General features: G+C 46.5%; 1 protein-coding gene across 1 annotated transcript in view; it reads right to left on the bottom strand.

Moving 5' to 3' along the window:
- TRAF6 (TNF receptor associated factor 6) overlaps nucleotides 1-6,627 on the bottom strand; it is a 29,795-nt gene extending 23,168 nt beyond the window's left edge. The window contains exon 1 of the mRNA XM_040328076.1: nucleotides 6,532-6,627. The gene's annotated coding sequence lies outside the window, so the exon portion shown is untranslated. The remainder of the gene's footprint in view (nucleotides 1-6,531) is intronic.
- Nucleotides 6,628-18,244: the final 11,617 nt, after the last annotated feature.

The following is an 18,244-nucleotide window of genomic DNA, read 5'->3' as shown; positions in this document are numbered from 1 at the left end:
TGCGCCAACGTAAGTGCTAATGTGCGCCGGCGTATGTGTGCGGCAGACCCACGAACTAACATGCACCTGAAAACAGGCTACACCTCGCCGACGTAGCTTGCACACGCGGCGTAGGGTGGGCGCACATATGGGCTGGACGCATTGGGGCTGCTCCCATTGATTAGCCATTCAAACATGCAAATGAGGGGGAATACGGCGATTAACGAACGTGCGTGTGCCCGGCGCATGCTACGCGAGATGCACGCAAGTTGTACGTCCGGCGTAAAGTTATTCCCCATAAAGGAGGTGCAACCCGGCAACAGACATGCACAGGTCTGCACCAGGGAACACAATCCGGCGTATTGTGCGTTGGACGTGTGTCTGGCTGGGCGTACGTTATGTTACGGCGTACGCGGTGATCCGGCGAAGCTTAGGCAGTTGTGCCGGCTTGGTTGTGAGCAGGCGCAGGAGGGTGCTGTGCTTGCGTCCACGTCACGGCGCAGTTCGTGATACGTACTTGTCTGGCGCTCGGCCCATCATTTGCATGGGGTCACGCCCACTTCCACCTACGCCGGCGTGCGCCTTTGAAACCCACGCCACGCTGGCGCAGCGTTGGGATCACTGGCTTGCTGAATGCAATGCTTGCCTCTCCGCGCTACGTTGGCGTGGCATACAGTGTTTGCTCTACGGCGGCGTAATGTGCGCCTTGCTCTCTGTGAATTTGGGCCTCAATGTTTGGGGGTCCAAAGTAATGGTCTATGAATTTAGTGTACATGTAGGAGAGAAACATCCGAATAGGGTCTGGTCATAAATTTTGGTAATTGACATCTCTTTCCCAGGTTTATGTATTAAAAAAAACAACAAAAAAAATTAAATAAAAAAGAAAAAGAAAAAAGAAAAACGACTGAAAACAATCCCTGTGATGTGAAATAGAATGTTTGTTAGGAGGATTCTTCCAATCCTCAGATCAATGTACACAAAACATTCCTATATATAGCGCAGGATTTTCCTTACCGCTACCGGGAAACCCGATGACGTCATAATTCTATAGTGACTTCGGGGATTTTCCCACCTGGAAAGTCACACATATGGATATATTTTTAGGACAGGAGACTGTTATGGAATCCATAGGAATGCACTGTACACATAATTATATTAACCATTTACTCTCTGGAGCATATTATTATTTTTTTATGTAAAGTATAACTAAATTTTATTTTTTGTGGAGAAGGATTAGATCTCTGTCAGTTTTTATTGCCGTCTGTGTAAGATTCACGCTCTCCATTTGTCCCGGTTACCTAATTCAACAAAAGGGAAAGAAAATCCAGAATTTTTGTCTATTGAAGTGATTGTAAAGGTAGATTGTTTTTTATCTTAATACATTCTATGCATTAAGAGAAAAAGCCTTCTGTGTGCAGCAGCCCCCCTAATACTTACCCGAGTCCCATCTAGATCCAGCGATATTGTAAGGGTGTCTCAGCTTCCCGGGACTCTCCCTCCTCATTGGCTGAGACAGCAGCATGGCGCCATCGGCAGCCGTTGACGTCAGCCAATAAGGATAGAGAGGGGGCGGGGCCGGGCCACGGCTCAGTGTCTGAACGGACACAGCGAGCTGTGGCTCGGGTGCCACCATAGCAAGCTGCTTGCTGTAGGGGCACTCAACAGGAGGAGCAGTGTAGAGGGACCCGAGAAGAGGAGGATTGGGGCTGCTCTGTGAAAATTTGTCGTGATACCGAGCATGCGCCGTTCGAAAAAAGCGTCATTTACGTGCGGTCATGCTTAGTTTACATAAAACACGCCCCCCTGTTCTTCGTTTGATTTAGGCGCGCTTACGCCGGCACATTTACGCTACGCCGCCGTAACTTTAGACGCAAGTGCTTTGTGAATACAGCACTTGCCTCTCTAAGCTGCGGCGGCGTAGCTTAACTACGATACGCTACGCCCGCTTATATTTACGCCTATCTACGTGAATCTGGGCCTTTGTGTTCACATTCGTGATCAGCCGTCATTGGACACAGCTGTGTCACATGGTAAAGGGCCGCTGTGATTGGTCTGAATAACTCAGCGATAGCGAAACGCGCGGGTGCAAAGTAAGCCCGCGCTGTAGCCGTCTTTCAGCTACAAGGATAGGAAATAAAAGGGATGCAGCTCTCCTACTTTTTTTTTTTTTACTCAAGAACTGAACAAAAACGGATCAGTGTGAAGGTCTTGCGTTGTACGGGTCTCAGTGTCCCTGAGAAAGAGAGCTTGTAGTGAAACGCGACTTCCGATTGGTTCCTCTTGTCTGTGAAATAAAGCTCGACACGTTCCTACCTAGTGCCCACCTTCCATTACAAAAAGACAGGGCTTTACCAGGACAGATGTAACAGTTTCCATAAGGTCTTATTTTTATTTCCAGTTACGACTTCCCCTCCCTACAATGACTGCCAACACTGCCTATCAGATCCGTCATTCTCAGGAAGGACCTCTAATTGCTGGACTGTGTCAGTGTCAAGGACAGACAATATATGAAGTATGCCGGGTCACGGGCCGCTGGATCACCGCAATTCCATTACACCGAGCGGAATGATATAAAAGAGGTACTAAATAAAAGAAGAAATAAATATAATATTTTGCAGCTTACCAGTTCTCAGATGTGGTGACTGCATTAGTTTTTTTTTTTCTTTTATATTTGCAACCCAGCGATCCTCACAATTACCACATGTATTATTATTATACAGGATTTATATAGCGCCAACAGTTTGCGCAGCGCTTTACATCAGGGAAGACAGTACAGTCACAATACAGGAGGGATCAGAGGGCCCCGCTCGTTAAAGCTTACAATCCTAGAAGGGAGGGTAGGGGGACAACACTCAATTCATTGGGGGCGATTTACTAAAACTGGAGAGTACAAAATCTGGTGCAGCTGTACACGGGAGCCAATCAGCTTCTAACTTCAGCTCCTTCAATTAACCACTTGCCCACCAGGCCTATTCTGGCACTTCTCTCTTTCATGTAAAAATCATCATTTTTTTTACTAAAAAATTACTCGGAACCCCCAAACATTATAAATATTTTTTTTAGCAGACATCCTAGGGAATACAATGGCAGTCATTGCAACTTTTTATCTCGCCTGCTATTTGCGCAATCATTTTTCAAACGCATTTTTCATTCATTCACGGTTTCATGAATTAAAAAAATAACAAAGTAAAGTTAGCCCATTTTTTTTGTATAATATAAAAGACGAAGTTACGCCGAGTAAATTGATACCGAACCTGTCACGCTTTAAAATTGCGCACACTCACGGAATGGCGCCAAACTTCGGTACTTAAAAATCTCCATAGGCGACGCTTTCATTTTTTTTTACCAGTTTAGAGTTACAGAGGAGATCTAGTACTAGAATTGTTGCTCTCGCTCTAACGCACGCGGCGATACCTCACATGTGGGGTTTGAACACCGTTTACATATGTATGTTGGACTTGCGTGCGCGTTTGCTTCTGAGCGCGAGCTACTGGGGACAGGGGCATTAAAAAAAAATAAAAAAACATTTTATATTTTACTTAATTTTTTTATTTTTACACTTTTTTTCTGTACATTTGTACTTTTATTCCTATTACAAGGAATGTAAACATCCCTTGTAATAGGAAATGTGTGTGACAGGTCCTCTTTATGGAGAGATGCGGGGTCAATAACACCCCAGGTCTCTCCTCCAGGCTGGAAAGCATGAGATTGAGGGGGGGGGGGACACAGATCTCATGCTTTTAGCCGCGATTGCGGCTTTGTTTACTTCCGGGTACCGGGCGTGACGTCATAACGCCGCGCCCGGGCCTCCGACGGTCGTAGAGATTACTGGCGACCACCTGGTCACCGAAAATCTCTATGCTTTTCATTCGGTGGCGGCCGATACGCTCTCCGGGCCCCCGATGGCACGGGAGAGCCCGGAGAAGCACCGGATGGCGGCGTAAGGGGGGTGTCCCCTCCTGCCGCCTATAAGAACGATCAAGCGGGGGAACCGCCCCTATGATCGTTCTTATGGTGCGCAGAATCGCTGCCTGAAAAGAAGGATATCTTAATGATGCCTGTAGCGGCACCCATCATTCAGATTTCCCCCTCTGAAGTCCAGGACGTCATACAGCAGTGATGGGGAACCTTGGCACCCCAGATGTTTTGGAACTACAATTCCCATGATGCTCCACTACAGAATGCAGTGAGCATCATGGGAAATGTAGTTCCAAAACATCTGGGGTGCCAAGGTTCGCCATCACTGTACTATACGGCACGGTGCATGTACCTTTGTTGAGTTTGGGAGAACTTCAGATGAGTGCAGCTGTTTGCCTATTAGAGTCCCTATGCGTTGTGTGGCCTTACCCAGAGCAGTCCCAAAATGCCTCATTCCCCATCATGCCAGTTGACCTCGCTGCAGTGGTGCCCATTTAAAAAAAATAGAAAAAAAGTATAGCATGCAGTATTTTTTATTTTTTTCCAGCACAGCATGGTGCAACGCAATCTACCACACTGCACCATGCTGCAGTCAATAGAACCCCAATGACTGCTAACTTTGTGACGTTTCAATAAAGTTAGCACAATAAAAAAAAAAAAAGGAAACTACTGGAAGGTGCTGGAGGCAAATGTGGGTGGTGGGGTCTCTGAAGGCGGCCAGGGACTTTGCAGGGGCAATATGGGAGACTGGAGGGTGCCATCGGACACAGTTGGGGGGGGGGGGGGAGTTGAAGGCTTTACCAGCAAGCTGGAGAGCACAGCGGGCCACTGGGAGAAAAAGTGGGGTCTTAAAGCACTTTGGGAGCTAGGAGGTACTGTGGGATGTTGGCAGGCACCATTTGAGGCTGTGTGGGCACCATGGATGGCAGGGTGGGCACTGAAGGAGGTTGAGTGGTACTATGGGAGACTGGTGGGCACTATGAGCAGTTGGGTGGTAATATGGGAGACTGGTGGGCACTAAGAGCAGTTAGTGCCCACTACTCTCCCATAGTACCACCTAACTGCTCATAGTGCCCACCAGTCTCCCATATTACCTCCCATATTACCACCCAACTGCTCATAGCGCCCACCAGTCTCCCATATTACCACTCAACTGTTCATAGTGCCCACTAGTCTCCCCTAGTACCACTCAACCAGTCATAGTGCCCACTACGACTGGTTGAGTGGTACTATGGGAGACTAGTGGGCACTATGAACAGTTGGGTGGTAATATGGGAGACTGGTGGGCACTATGAGCAGTTAGTGCCCACTACTCTCTCCCATAGTACCACCTAACTGCTCATAGTGCCCACCAGTCTCCCATATAACCTCCCATATTACCACCCAACTGCTCATAGTGCCCACCAGTCTCCCATATTACCACCCAACTGCTCATAGTGCCCATTAGTCTCCCCTAGTACCACTCAGCCAGTCATAGTGCCCACTACTCTCCCATAGTACCACCTATGACTGGTTGAGTGGTACTATGGGAGACTAGTGGGCACTATGAACAGTTGGGTGGTACTATGGGAGACTGGTGGGCGCTATGAGAGGCTGGTGGGCACTATGAGTAGTTGGGTCCCCCTATAGAAGGCTAGGTGGCACTGTGGAAGGTTGGGTGCCACTATGGGATGCTGGCAAGCATTATAGGAGGTTGATGGGCACTGTTAGGTTAAGTACAATGGGAGGCTGGTGGCCACTGTGGAAGGTTGGGTACTATAGGAGGCACTATGAGCGGGTGGGTGGCACTAAGAGACTGGTGGGCACTATGGGAGGCTAGGTGGCACTGTGGAAGGTTGGGTACTATGGTAGGCTGGTAGGCACTAAGAGACTGGTGGGCACTATGGAAGGTTGGGTACCACTTTGGGATATTAGCAAGCACTATAGGAGGCTGGTGGGCACTATGGGAAACCAGGAGGCACTGTGGAAGTTTGGTGGGCACTATAAACAGTTGGTGGACTCTGTGGGAGGCTGGTGGGCACTGTGGAAGGTTTGGTGGTCACAATGGGAGGCTAGGTACCACTATGGGAGGCTAGTAGGCTCTGTGGAAGGTTGGGTGGGCACTATGGGATGTTGGCAAACACTATAGCAGGCTAGGTGGGCACTGTGGGGGGTTGGGAGGGCACTATGGAGGGTAGGGGCTTTGCAATGATCTGGAGAAAGCGGTGGCCTGGCACCTGACTCGTTGAGAGGTGATACACCGTACATACAACACACACACAAATTGTACATACAACACACACTGTACATACAACACACACACACATTGGGATCATCTCCTCCTCTGACATTCATAATAAACAAGAAGAGTCATCAGGCACTGCGAGGGGCACCAGACCCCCAACCACAGACTACATCTCCCAGCAATCCCTGGCACCGCACACCAGGCAAGGCATTCTGGGACTTGTAGTACCGCAACAACAAGCTGTCACCAGCAGTGCCTGATAAGAACACAATGTCACCTCCGCCCAGCACTCTGTACAGCAGGGAGGGTGTCACCTGATATCACAGCGATCTGTACGGCGCTGGTAATGCAGGTTGGCGGGGAGAATCTGACACATAACCCCGGGGCCGCCGCCGGGTGATAACACTCACCGAACTCCTCCGATCCACCACAAACTCCGCTCACTTTCACTCTTCAGCCAACTTCCGGGTTCTCCTCTAGTTCGCAGAGTTGGCTTCCGCCGCACGTGACAGGAAACTCACATGACACCTCCGCTCTGCGCTCCGGAGGCGCCATTGTAAGTCCTGGCAAAGTGCCAGGAGGGAGGGAGGAGCGGAGATGATGAAAGATGTACACAGAAACTTTATCCCTTTTGTTGCCAGAGATATTTTTGCATTATTTGCACTCGTTTTGCCCTGAAAATGAATGAAAACCCCAAACCATTTATATTTTATAAAAGCAGAGAATAAAATAATGGAGAACACTGTTTAGGAGATATTGTTCCCCCATAGCGCCCAACTGTCCCTGATTTGGAGCAATGTTCCTCTGTCCCTCTTTCCTCTTCATTTGTCCCTCATTTTGGTATGATCTCTATAGTTGTCTATGAAAAAAAACACTTTTTATCTTTCAAAAAGTGTTTTCCAGGTCTAAATCTTTCATCTGATTTCTAAATTGCTGCATTTGTAAATTCCAAAAGCCAATATAAAGGAATAGTAGTGGTAAAAAAAGCACTTGTGGGTTTAAAGTGGAGGTTCACCCGAAAAGTTAATTTTTAACATTAGATTGAGGCTCATTTTGTGAAGGGGAATCGGCTAGTTTTTTTTAAATCGAAGCAGTACTTACCGTTTTAGAGAGCGATCTTCCCCCGCCGCTTCCGGGTATGGGCTGCGGGACTGGGCGTTCCTATTTGATTGACAGTCTTCCGACAGGCTTCCGACGGTCGCATACATCGCGTCACGATTTTCCGAAAGTAGCCGAACGTCGGTGCGCAGGCGCCGTATAGAGCCGCACCGCGTTCGGCTTCTTTCGGCTACTCGTGACGCGATGGATGCGACCGTCGGAAGCCTTTCGGAAGACTGTCAATCAAATAGGAATGCCCGCTCCCGAAGACCATACCAGGAAGCGGCGGAGAAGATCGCTCTCTAAAACGGTAAGTACTGCTTCGATTTAAAAAAGACTACCCGATTCCCCTTGACAAAATGAGCATCAATCTAATTTTTTCGGGTGAACTCCCGCTTTAACTAATCTTGTTTTTTTGTACAATTCTCCTTTAAGGGGGAGTGGCAAGGGGTGTGTCCTAAGCCTGCATACTTTTGCTGATAGGTGTCCCTCACTCCCATCTCAAAAAGTTAGGAGGTATGTTCACCCTCCTGGGTGCAGCCAGTGACATCACCGACACATGCACTCTGAAGGTCCGGGATACCTTGCTGGAACTTCAGAGCTTCGTGCCAGAACGAAGGGCTCCTGCGGGCACGCGCGGGAGAGTGACGTCATTGCGGCTCCAACCAATCACATAACCAGAGCCTGTGAACCCGGAAGAAAGAGCGGGGGGGGGGGGAGGGGAGATGTTAGCCCATTCAGCGGTGACTTTACAGCTCTGGAGGGCTTCGTTCCAAGGTGAGTATTTCATAATGTGATGCATGTCGTAGATAGCTGTGCGGCGATCTTACCCAGAAGTGAGAGCGGGTACCTGTAAAAATCAGGTACCCGCTCCCACTTCTGGGTAAGATTGATGCACAGCTATCGCCAAAAGTAGTGCAAAAAATACTTTTTTTAATTGATGTGGCGCAAAGGTCAGCATTGCATCAATTTGAGCGCTGCCATTGCCGGCAATAGGATGCGACTTGTTATACGATTTGTCCTGTCAAATTGCGTGACAAATCCCTCCAATGGGAATGGGGGACAAAATAAAGTTCCACTTTAATAGCTAGATTCAGATAGCTTTACGCCGGCATATCAGTAGATACGCCGTCGTAACTCTGAATCTACACCGTCCTAAATTTAAGCGTATTCTGGAAACCAGATACGCTTAAATTAGGCTAAGATACGAGCGGCGTAAGTCTCCTACGCCGTTGTATCTTAGGGTGCATATTTACACTGGCCACTAGGTGGCGCTTCCGTTGAGTTCGGCGTAGAATATGTAAATGACTAGATACGCCGATTCAGAAACGTACGTGCGCCCGGCGCACGTCGAAACCAATACGTCCTTGCGGCGTACTTTGAAACAATGCACACTGGGATATGTCCACGGACGGCGCATGCGCCGTTCGTAAAAAATGTCAATCACGTCGGGTCACAAGTAATTTACATAAGACACGCCCCCTCATCCTCATTTGAATTAGGTGCGCTTACGCCGGCCCATTCACGATACGCCGCCGTAACTTAGGAGGCAAGTGCTTTGTGAATACAGCACTTGCCTCTCTGACTTACGGCGGCGTAGCGTAAATACGATACGCTACGCCGCCTCAAAGAGGCACAAATCTACCTGAATCCAGCTAATAATACCGTGTTTCCCCGAAAATAAGCCCGGGTCTTATATTAATTTTGGCAACCTAAAACACACTAGGGCTTATTTTCAGGGGTGTCTTATTTAAATATGGTATGTACAATGATCCTAAAGTGGGTACCTTTCTTTCAGCTTCCCTGACTTTCCTGGATGTCGCATGGTCTGCCTGGGCTCTTCTCTGCTCCAGGATCCCCGCTGGCGTCGGCCTGCTCCGTGCATGTGGGGGCCGCGGGCATCGGGCGGGAGGAGAGCAGAGGAGGGGGGAGCTGGTGTCATGCTGGAGTCAGCCTGCTCCGTGCACTGGGGAGGGGGCCGCGGGAGGAGAGCAGAGGAGGGGGGAGCCGCCGTCCTTCTGGCATCTGCCGGCTCCGTGCACTGGGGAGGGGGCTGCGGGAGGAGAGCAGAGGAGGGGGGAGCCGGCATCCTTCTGGCATGAGCCTGCTCCGTATACTGGGGAGGGGGCCGCGGGAGGAGAGCAGAGGAGGGGGGAGCCGGCGTCCTTCTGGCATCTGCCTGCTCCGTATACTGGGGAGGGGGCCGCGGGCGGGAGGAGAGCAGAGGAGGGGGGAGCCGGTGTCCTGCTGGCGTCTGCCTGCTCTGTACTCTGAGTTGGTAGGGGCTGCGGGCATCGGGCGGGAGGAGAGTGGAGGAGGGGGGAGCCAGTGTCCCACTGGCGTCTGCCCGCTCCATGTGCTGAGGGGGGGGGCTGCGGGCATCGGACGGGAGGAGAGAGGAGAGGGGGAGCCGCTGCAATCATTCTGCAAAATGGATTAATAAAAAAGTTAAACTAATTTTCCTAGGGCTTATTTTCGGGGTAGGGCTTATATTGCAGCCCTCCCCAAGAATCATACTAGGTCTTATTATCGGGGTAGGTCTTATTTTCGGGGAAACACGGTAGAATGCAAAATATACCAGGACAAGCATTTCAAGGCAGCTACTGCCCTCTTGTGGTTGCAATGAGTAATAATATGGCTGTGCTTCACTAAAGTGTCCTCCAGATTTCTATGTTGCTCATGTAACAAAACTTTGTAAATATACCAGAATTACAATCTGGGTCACATGTATAAAAATATATAGAAAATATGTTTCATAATCAAAGTTTAGATCCACCTATAAAAAAAAAAAAACAGTGAGCCTGGGAGGGTATGAGTATAGCAAAGTAAATGTAGTTAAAATCTGTATTAACCATTTGCTTTTTGGAGCAATTCGTTTTTTTTTGTTTTTTTTTGCACTCATGTTAAATTCTGCATTTTTTGCTAGAAATGTATTTCCCCCCCCCCCCCCCCAACAAAAGTATACATTTTTTAAAGTGGAGACATTGGTAAATAAAATGTTGATAGTTGAAATTTTTTATTGCTTATTTATTTATTTTTATCCTTATGTCGCACACAACAGTTATTTATTAAAAGCATATTTTCAGGGAAAACACACTAAATGATAATGACAGTAATTAGATAATTCAATTCCTATTATGCAGCACTGCCAAAATATATATATACAAAAAAAAATACAATACAATATGCAATAAATAAGTGAATTAATGTGACATCGCAGGCTTCTCCTGCAGGTTTACCTTTGCAGGGAAACATAGAAATAAATGACAATAACGAATATTAATTTGCTATTGTCACACAACTGGGTGGGCTTGGGGCGCAGAGCTCACCCTTTTTTTAAGCCAATTAGAGCCATCAGCTTCCAATTTTTTTTATTTATTTTTTGTCAAAGCTTAAAGTGGAGTTCCGCCGAAAAAAAAAAAATATTAAAAGTCAGCAGCTACAAACACTGCAGCTGCTGACTTTTAATATATGGACACTGACATCGTATATATATATATATATATATATATATATATATATATATATACACACACCAATCATTATTATAAAGATAAAAAACAAAACAAAGGGGCAACTAAAGCCCAAATATATGTAGAGAACATATCACACATATATCAAACATGGTATCAAATGACTTGTACAGGATCTGCCTGCTCAATGCAATTATATTGTGTATATTATAACTATATATTATAGTATAAGGAAAAGACCATATATAGAAATAGTAGCACACATACAAATAATAGTAATGGTGGTAATTTGTCACATCCGCCTCTTGGGGGCAGCATCTGCATTAGGATTCACATAATACTCCAGTGAAAAGTTATTTCTAAGCGAATGCAACGCACTTGTCTATGAGATCCTCACAATTTTCATATTGTTTTTTTCCATTCATTAGTCTTTTATTGGCTCCACATTCACTCCAGGGCATTCAGTAAATAAAATCTAAAATCCTACCGGGAAGGCGTGGAGGTGCGCTGAAATCACAGTTCGTTATTGATCGATAATTGTCTGTAGACTCATTACTGAAATTCTAGGCATTAAATGGAAGGATTATTAAAGATATTAGCTCACATGTCTGCTATGAGGCACAAGCATGCTGGAATGTTTGATTAGGTGGGTGCAAAAGTCACCGATGTCGCTTATGGAGAGAAGAATTGATATTTACTGTCGGCAAGAAGTGCAAAAAAGAAATACATCAGAATCTGTTCCCTCCGCAGTGCAAAGTTATCATCTTCATTGCAAATAGGCTCAGAGGACAATACAGAATGTCTACGCAGAGAACGCCAGAAATGATTGTGTGATGATTACACTACACTGCGGATATGGTTGGATGACTAATCTATGCTGCAGAAATACATGTCTGATCAATCTACAATGTAAAAACCAGTGGCTGACCAGTCTATATCGCAGAAACCAGTATATGACCAGTCTATACTGCAGAAACCAGGGTCTGACCAGTCTATATTGCAGAAACCAGTAAGTGACCAGTCTATATTGCAGAAACCAGTATGGGACCAGTCTATACTGCAGAAACCAGTAAGTGACCAGTCTATATTGCAGAAACCAGGGTCTAACCAGTCTATACTGCAGAAACCAGTAAGTGACCAGTCTATACTGCAGAAACCAGAATATGACCAGTTTATACTTCAGAAACCACTATTTGACCAGTCTTTACTGCATAAACCTGGTCTGACCAGTCTATATTGCAGAAACCAGTAAGTGACCAGTCTATACTGCAGAAACCAGTAAGTGACCAGCCTATACTGCAGAAACCAGTAAGTGACCAGCCTATACTGCAGAAACCAGTAAGTGATCAGTCTATACTGCAGAAATAAGTAAGTGACCGGTCTGTATTGCAGAAATCAGTAAGTGACCAGTCTATACTGCAGAAACCAGTAAGTGACCAGTCTATACTGCAGAAACCAGTAAGTGACAAGTCTATACTGCAGAAACCAGTAAATGACCAGCCTATACTGCAGAAACCAGTAAGTGATCAGTCTATACTGCAGAAACCAGTAAATGACCAGCCTATACTGCAGAAACCAGTAAGTGACCAGCCTATACTGCAGAAACCAGTAAGTGATCAGTCTATACTGCAGAAACCAGTAAGTGATCAGCCTATACTGCAGAAACCAGTAAGTGACCAGCCTATACGGCAGAAAAAAGTAAGTGACCAGTCTATATTGCAGAAATAAGTATGTGACCAGTCTATACTGCAGAAACCAGTAAGTGACCAGTCTATATTGCAGAAATCAGTAAGTGACCAGTCTATACTGCAGAAACCAGTAAGTGACCAGTCTATACTGCAGAAACCAGTAAGTGACAAGTCTGTACTGCAGAAACCAGTAAGTGACCAGTCTATACTGCAGAAACCAGTAAGTGACAAGTCTATACTGCAGAAACCAGTAAGTGACCAGTCTATACTGCAGAAACCAGTAAGTGACCAGTCTATACTGCAGAAACCAGTAAGTGACCAGTCTATACTGCAGAAACCAGTAAGTGACAAGTTTATACTGCAGAAACCAGTAAGTGACCAGTCTATACTGCAGAAACCAGTAAGTGACCAGCCTATACTGCAGAAACCAGTAAGTGACCAGTCTATACTGCAGAAACCAGTAAGTGATCAGTCTATACTGCAGAAACCAGTAAGTGACCAGTCTATACTGCAGATACCAGTAAGTGACCAGTCTATACTGCAGAAACCAGTAAATGACCAGCCTATACTGCAGAAACCAGTAAGTGACCAGTCTATACTGCAGAAACCAGTAAGTGATCAGTCTATACTGCAGAAACCAGTAAGTGACCAGCCTATACGGCAGAAAAAAGTAAGTGACCAGTCTATATTGCAGAAATAAGTAAGTGACCAGTCTATACTGCAGAAACCAGTAAGTGACCAGTCTATACTGCAGAAACCAGTAAGTGACCAGTCTATACTGCAGAAACCAGTAAGTGACAAGTCTATACTGCAGAAACCAGTAAGTGACAAGTCTATACTGCAGAAACCAGTAAGTGACAAGTCTATACTGCAGAAACCAGTAAGTGACCAGTCTATACGGCAGAAAAAAGTAAGTGACCAGTCTATATTGCAGAAATAAGTAAGTGACAAGTCTATACTGCAGAAACCAGTAAGTGACCAGTCTATACTGCAGAAACCAGTAAGTGACCAGTCTATATTGCAGAAACCAGTAAGTGACCAGTCTATACTGCAGAAACCAGTAAGTGACAAGTCTATACTGCAGAAACCAGTAAGTGACCAGTCTATACTGCAGAAACCAGTAAGTGACAAGTCTATACTGCAGAAACCAGTAAGTGACCAGTCTATATTGCAGAAATCAGTAAGTGACCAGTCTATACTGCAGAAACCAGTAAGTGACCAGTCTATACTGCAGAAACCAGTAAGTGACCAGCCTATACTGCAGAAACCAGTAAGTGACCAGTCTATACTGCAGAAACCAGTAAGTGATCAGTCTATACTGCAGAAACCAGTAAGTGACAAGTCTATACTGCAGAAACCAGTAAGTGACCAGTCTATACTGCAGAAACCAGTAAGTGACAAGTCTATACTGCAGAAACCAGTAAGTGACCAGTCTATATTGCAGAAATCAGTAAGTGACCAGTCTATACTGCAGAAACCAGTAAGTGACCAGTCTATACTGCAGAAACCAGTAAGTGACCAGCCTATACTGCAGAAACCAGTAAGTGACCAGTCTATACTGCAGAAACCAGTAAGTGATCAGTCTATACTGCAGAAACCAGTAAGTGACCAGCCTATACTGCAGAAACCAGTAAGTGACCAGTCTATATTGCATAAACCAGTAAGTGACCAGCCTATACTGCAGAAACCAGTAAGTGACCAGTCTATACTGCAGAAACCAGTAAGTGATCAGTCTATACTGCAGAAACCAGTAAGTGACCAGTCTATACTGCAGAAACCAGTAAGTGACCAGTCTATACTGCAGAAACCAGTAAGTGACCAGTCTATACTGCATTTTGGGCCAGATTTACAGAAAAAGTACGCCGGAGTATCTGCTGATACTCCGGCGTACTTTCAAATTTGCCGCGTCGTATCTTTATTTGTAATTCACAAACAAAGATACGACGGTATTTGGCTAAGATCCGACAGGCGTACGCCTTCGGATCTTAGGATGCAATACTTCGGCGACCGATGGGTGGAGTTTGCGTAGTTTTCTGCGTCGGGTATGCAAATTAGCTGTTTACGGCGATCCACGAAGGTACGCGCATTCGTCGCATTCTCTTACGTCGTCGCTAGTCGGTTTTTCCCGTCGTAAAGTTGCGATTGCTATTTAGGTGGTGTAATATTAGACAGCCCATGTTAAAGTATGGCCGTCGTTCCCGTGTCGAATTTCAATTATATTTTTTTTTTTCGTAAGTCGTCCGGGAATACGAAAGGACGTAACGCACGTCGCCGTTCAAAACATTACGTCGGGGCGACGTCATTTCGCGCAAAGCACGGCGGGAAATTTCAAAACGGAGCATGCGCAGTACGTTTGGCGCGGGAACGCGCCTAATTTAAACGGTACACATTTTTTCGAACGGCGCATGCGCGCACATGCTCAGTATCACGTCGAATTTTCAAATTAAATTACGCCCTCTCAATGCCTAGACAACGTGAGCGTAACTTACGCAAAGCCCTATTCGCAAACGTTTTACGCAAACGACAGAAAATTCGACGCTGTCCCGACGTCCATACTTAACATTGCGTACTCCTCACTATAGCAGGGGTAACTTTACGCCGGTCCGACGCCTTACGCAAACGACGCATATAGATACGCCGGGCGCACGTACGTTCGCGAATCGTCGTATCTACCTAATTTGCATATTCTACAGGTAAATCTACGGAAGCGCCACCTAGCGGCCAGCGTAAATATGCAACTAAGATACGACGGCGTAAGAGACTTACGTCAGTCGTATCTAAGCAAAAATCCGGCGTATCTTGCTTTCTGGATACATAAAAAAGATACGCCGGCGCATCCTAGAAGTTACGCGGCGTATCAATAGATACGCCGACGTAACTTCTTTGTGGATCTGGCCCTGTGAAGGGAAATGGAAGGAAAAGGTAAGTGAACCAACAATGCACAAGCTTAAAGCGGGAGTTCACCCATTAAACAATTTTTTCAAACAATCCCCTTAGATGGATGCTCGTTTTGTTTAGGGGAATCGGCTAGTTGTTTTAAAATATGAGCAGTACTTACCGTTTTCGAGATGCATCTTCTCCGTCGCTTCCGGGTATGGGTCTTCGGGAGCGGGCGTTCCTTCTTGATTGACATTCTTCCGAGAGGCTTCCGACGGTCGCATCCATCGCGTCACTCGTAGCCGAAAGAAGCCGAACGTCGGTGCGGCTCTATACTGCGCCTGCGCACCGACGTTCGGCTTCTTTCGGAAAATCGTGACGCGATGGATGCGACCGTCTCTCGGAAGACTGTCAATCAAAATAGGAACGCCCAGTCCCGCAGCCCATACCCGGAAGCGACGGAGAAGATGCATCTCGTAAACGGTAAGTACAGATCATTTTTTAAAACAACTAGCCGATTCCCCTAGACAAAACGAGCATGAAGCTAAGGGGGAAAAGTGTCATGTGCGGGTGAACCTCCGCTTTAAAGGAAATTTAGAAAATAAAAAACTAACCTTTACAACCCCTTTAACAATTGCAACGATTGTCATTTTATTCTCTGCTCCAAAAATATACAATGTTTGGGGGTTCTGAATAATTTTCTAGCAAAAAAATACTGATTTAAACTTGTAAACAAAAAGTTCCAGAAAAGGCCCGGTCAGTAACGCTCTATTTTTGTTTATAGGCAAAAAATAAAAAACACACAGATCACAGGTGATCAAACACCACCAAAAGAAAGCTCAGTTGAGTGAGCAGTGGCACAGTAAGGAGAAAGTGCTGTGAGGGGCTTACAATGGTGAGGGAGGGAGGGGGGGGGCTTGCAATGGTGAGGGGGGCTGATATTGATGTAATGATGATGATGATGGTGGGGGGGGGGGCTGATGATGTAATAATGATGATGATGGTGGGGGGGGGGGCTGATATTGATGTAATGATGATGATGATGATGGTGGGGGGGGGGCTGATATTGATGTAATGATGATGATGATGGTGGGGGGGGGGGGCTGATGATGTAATAATGATGATGATGGTGGGGGGGGGCTGATATTGATGTAATGATGATGATGATGGCGGGGGGGGTGGCTGTTGATGATGTAATAATGATGATGATGATGATGATGATGGTGGGGGGGGGGCTGTTGATGATGTAATAATGATGATGATGATGATGGTGGGCGGGGGGGGGGCTGATATTGATGTAATGATGATGATGGTGGTGGGGGGGGGGGGGCTGATGATGATGATGATGGTGGGGGGGGGCTGATATTGATGTAATGATGATGATGGGGGGGGGGCTGATGATGATGTAATAATGATGATGATGATGGTGGGGGCTGATATTGATGTATCGATGATGATGATGGTGGGGGGGTGGCTGTTGATGATGTAATAATGATGATGATGATGGTGGGGGGGGGGCTGATGATGATGTAATAATGATGATGATGGTGGGGGGGGGGGCTGATGATGATGTAATGATGATGATGGTGGGGGGGGGGCTGATGATGATGTAATAATGATGATGATGATGATGGTGGGGGGGGGGGGCTGATGATGATGTAATGATGATGATGGTGGGGGGGCGGCTGTTGATGATGTAATAATGATGATGATGATGATGGTGGGGGGGGGGGGGCTGATGATGATGAAATGATGATGATGATGGTGGGGGAGGGGCTGATGATGATGTAATGATGATGGTGGGGGGGGGGGGGGCTGATGATGATCATGATGGTGGGGGGGCTTGCAATGAAGGGCTGATGATGTAATGATGAAGGTGGGGGGGCTTGCAGTGAGGGGGGGTTGCAATGAGGGGCTGATGATGGTGAGGGGGGCTTGCAATAAGGGGCTGATGATGGTGAGGGGGGCTTGCAATGAGGGGCTGATGATGATGATGTAATGATGATTAGGGGGGCTTGCAATGATCTTGATCGGCTTGCAATTAATGATTGTGAGGGGGGGGCTTGTAATGAGGGGCTTACAATGATGATGGCGAGGGGGGGCTTGCAATGAGGGGATGATGATGATGTAATGATGATGGTGAGGTGGGGGGGGGGGCTTGCAATGATCATGATCGGTTTGCAATTAATGATTGTGAGGGGGGGCTTACAATGATGATGGCGAGGGGGGGGCTTGCAATGAGGGGATGATGATGATGTAATGATGATGGTGAGGTGGGGGGGGGGGGGCTTGCAATGATCTTGATTGGCTTGCAATTAATGATTGTGAGGGGGGGGGGCTTGCAATGAGGGGCTTATAATGATGAAGGGTGAGGGTTGCAATGATCGTGAGGGGCTTGCAATGGTGAGGGGGGGGGGCTTAGGAAATTGTTCATAGTTTTTTTTATAGTCCGGCCCTCTAACGGTCTGAGGGACAGTGAACCGCCCCCCTGTTTAAAAAGTTTGAGGACCCCTGCTCTAGGGTCTCTGCTAAAAAAAAAAATATATACAGTATATATATATATATACAATGTTTGGGGGTTCTAAGTAATTTTCTTGCAAAAAATACTAATTTAAACTTGTAAACAAAAAGTGGCAGAAAAGGCCCGGTCAGCAAGTGGTTAGGTGCAATTAAAAATAAAATAAAAATGAGCAAACGGTAGACTATTCCTCGAAGTGACATTTTTTCTGTATTTCTCGATTTCAGAGAACAGCCGTTTGCTTCTGTCACAAACAATGGAATAAAGCGCTGTTTGGCCAGCCGGGTGAGACTTGTTTGCCGTGACATGTGACAGTCTGTTGACAACTTGTTTGACCCACAAAAAAAAAAAAACAGACCCCCCCCCCCCCCCCCCAGAAAAGCGTGTTTTCAAGTGACAGTAACACAGCTGTGAGTGTCATGCACTGCCTCCCTCCAGCGGCCAACAAGCCAGCCACCTTCTGATGTTC

This window comes from Rana temporaria, chromosome 11 (genome assembly GCF_905171775.1).
Source record: "Rana temporaria chromosome 11, aRanTem1.1, whole genome shotgun sequence".
Lineage (NCBI taxonomy): Eukaryota > Metazoa > Chordata > Amphibia > Anura > Ranidae > Rana > Rana temporaria.
This window is presented reverse-complemented; position numbering and strand designations above follow the sequence as displayed.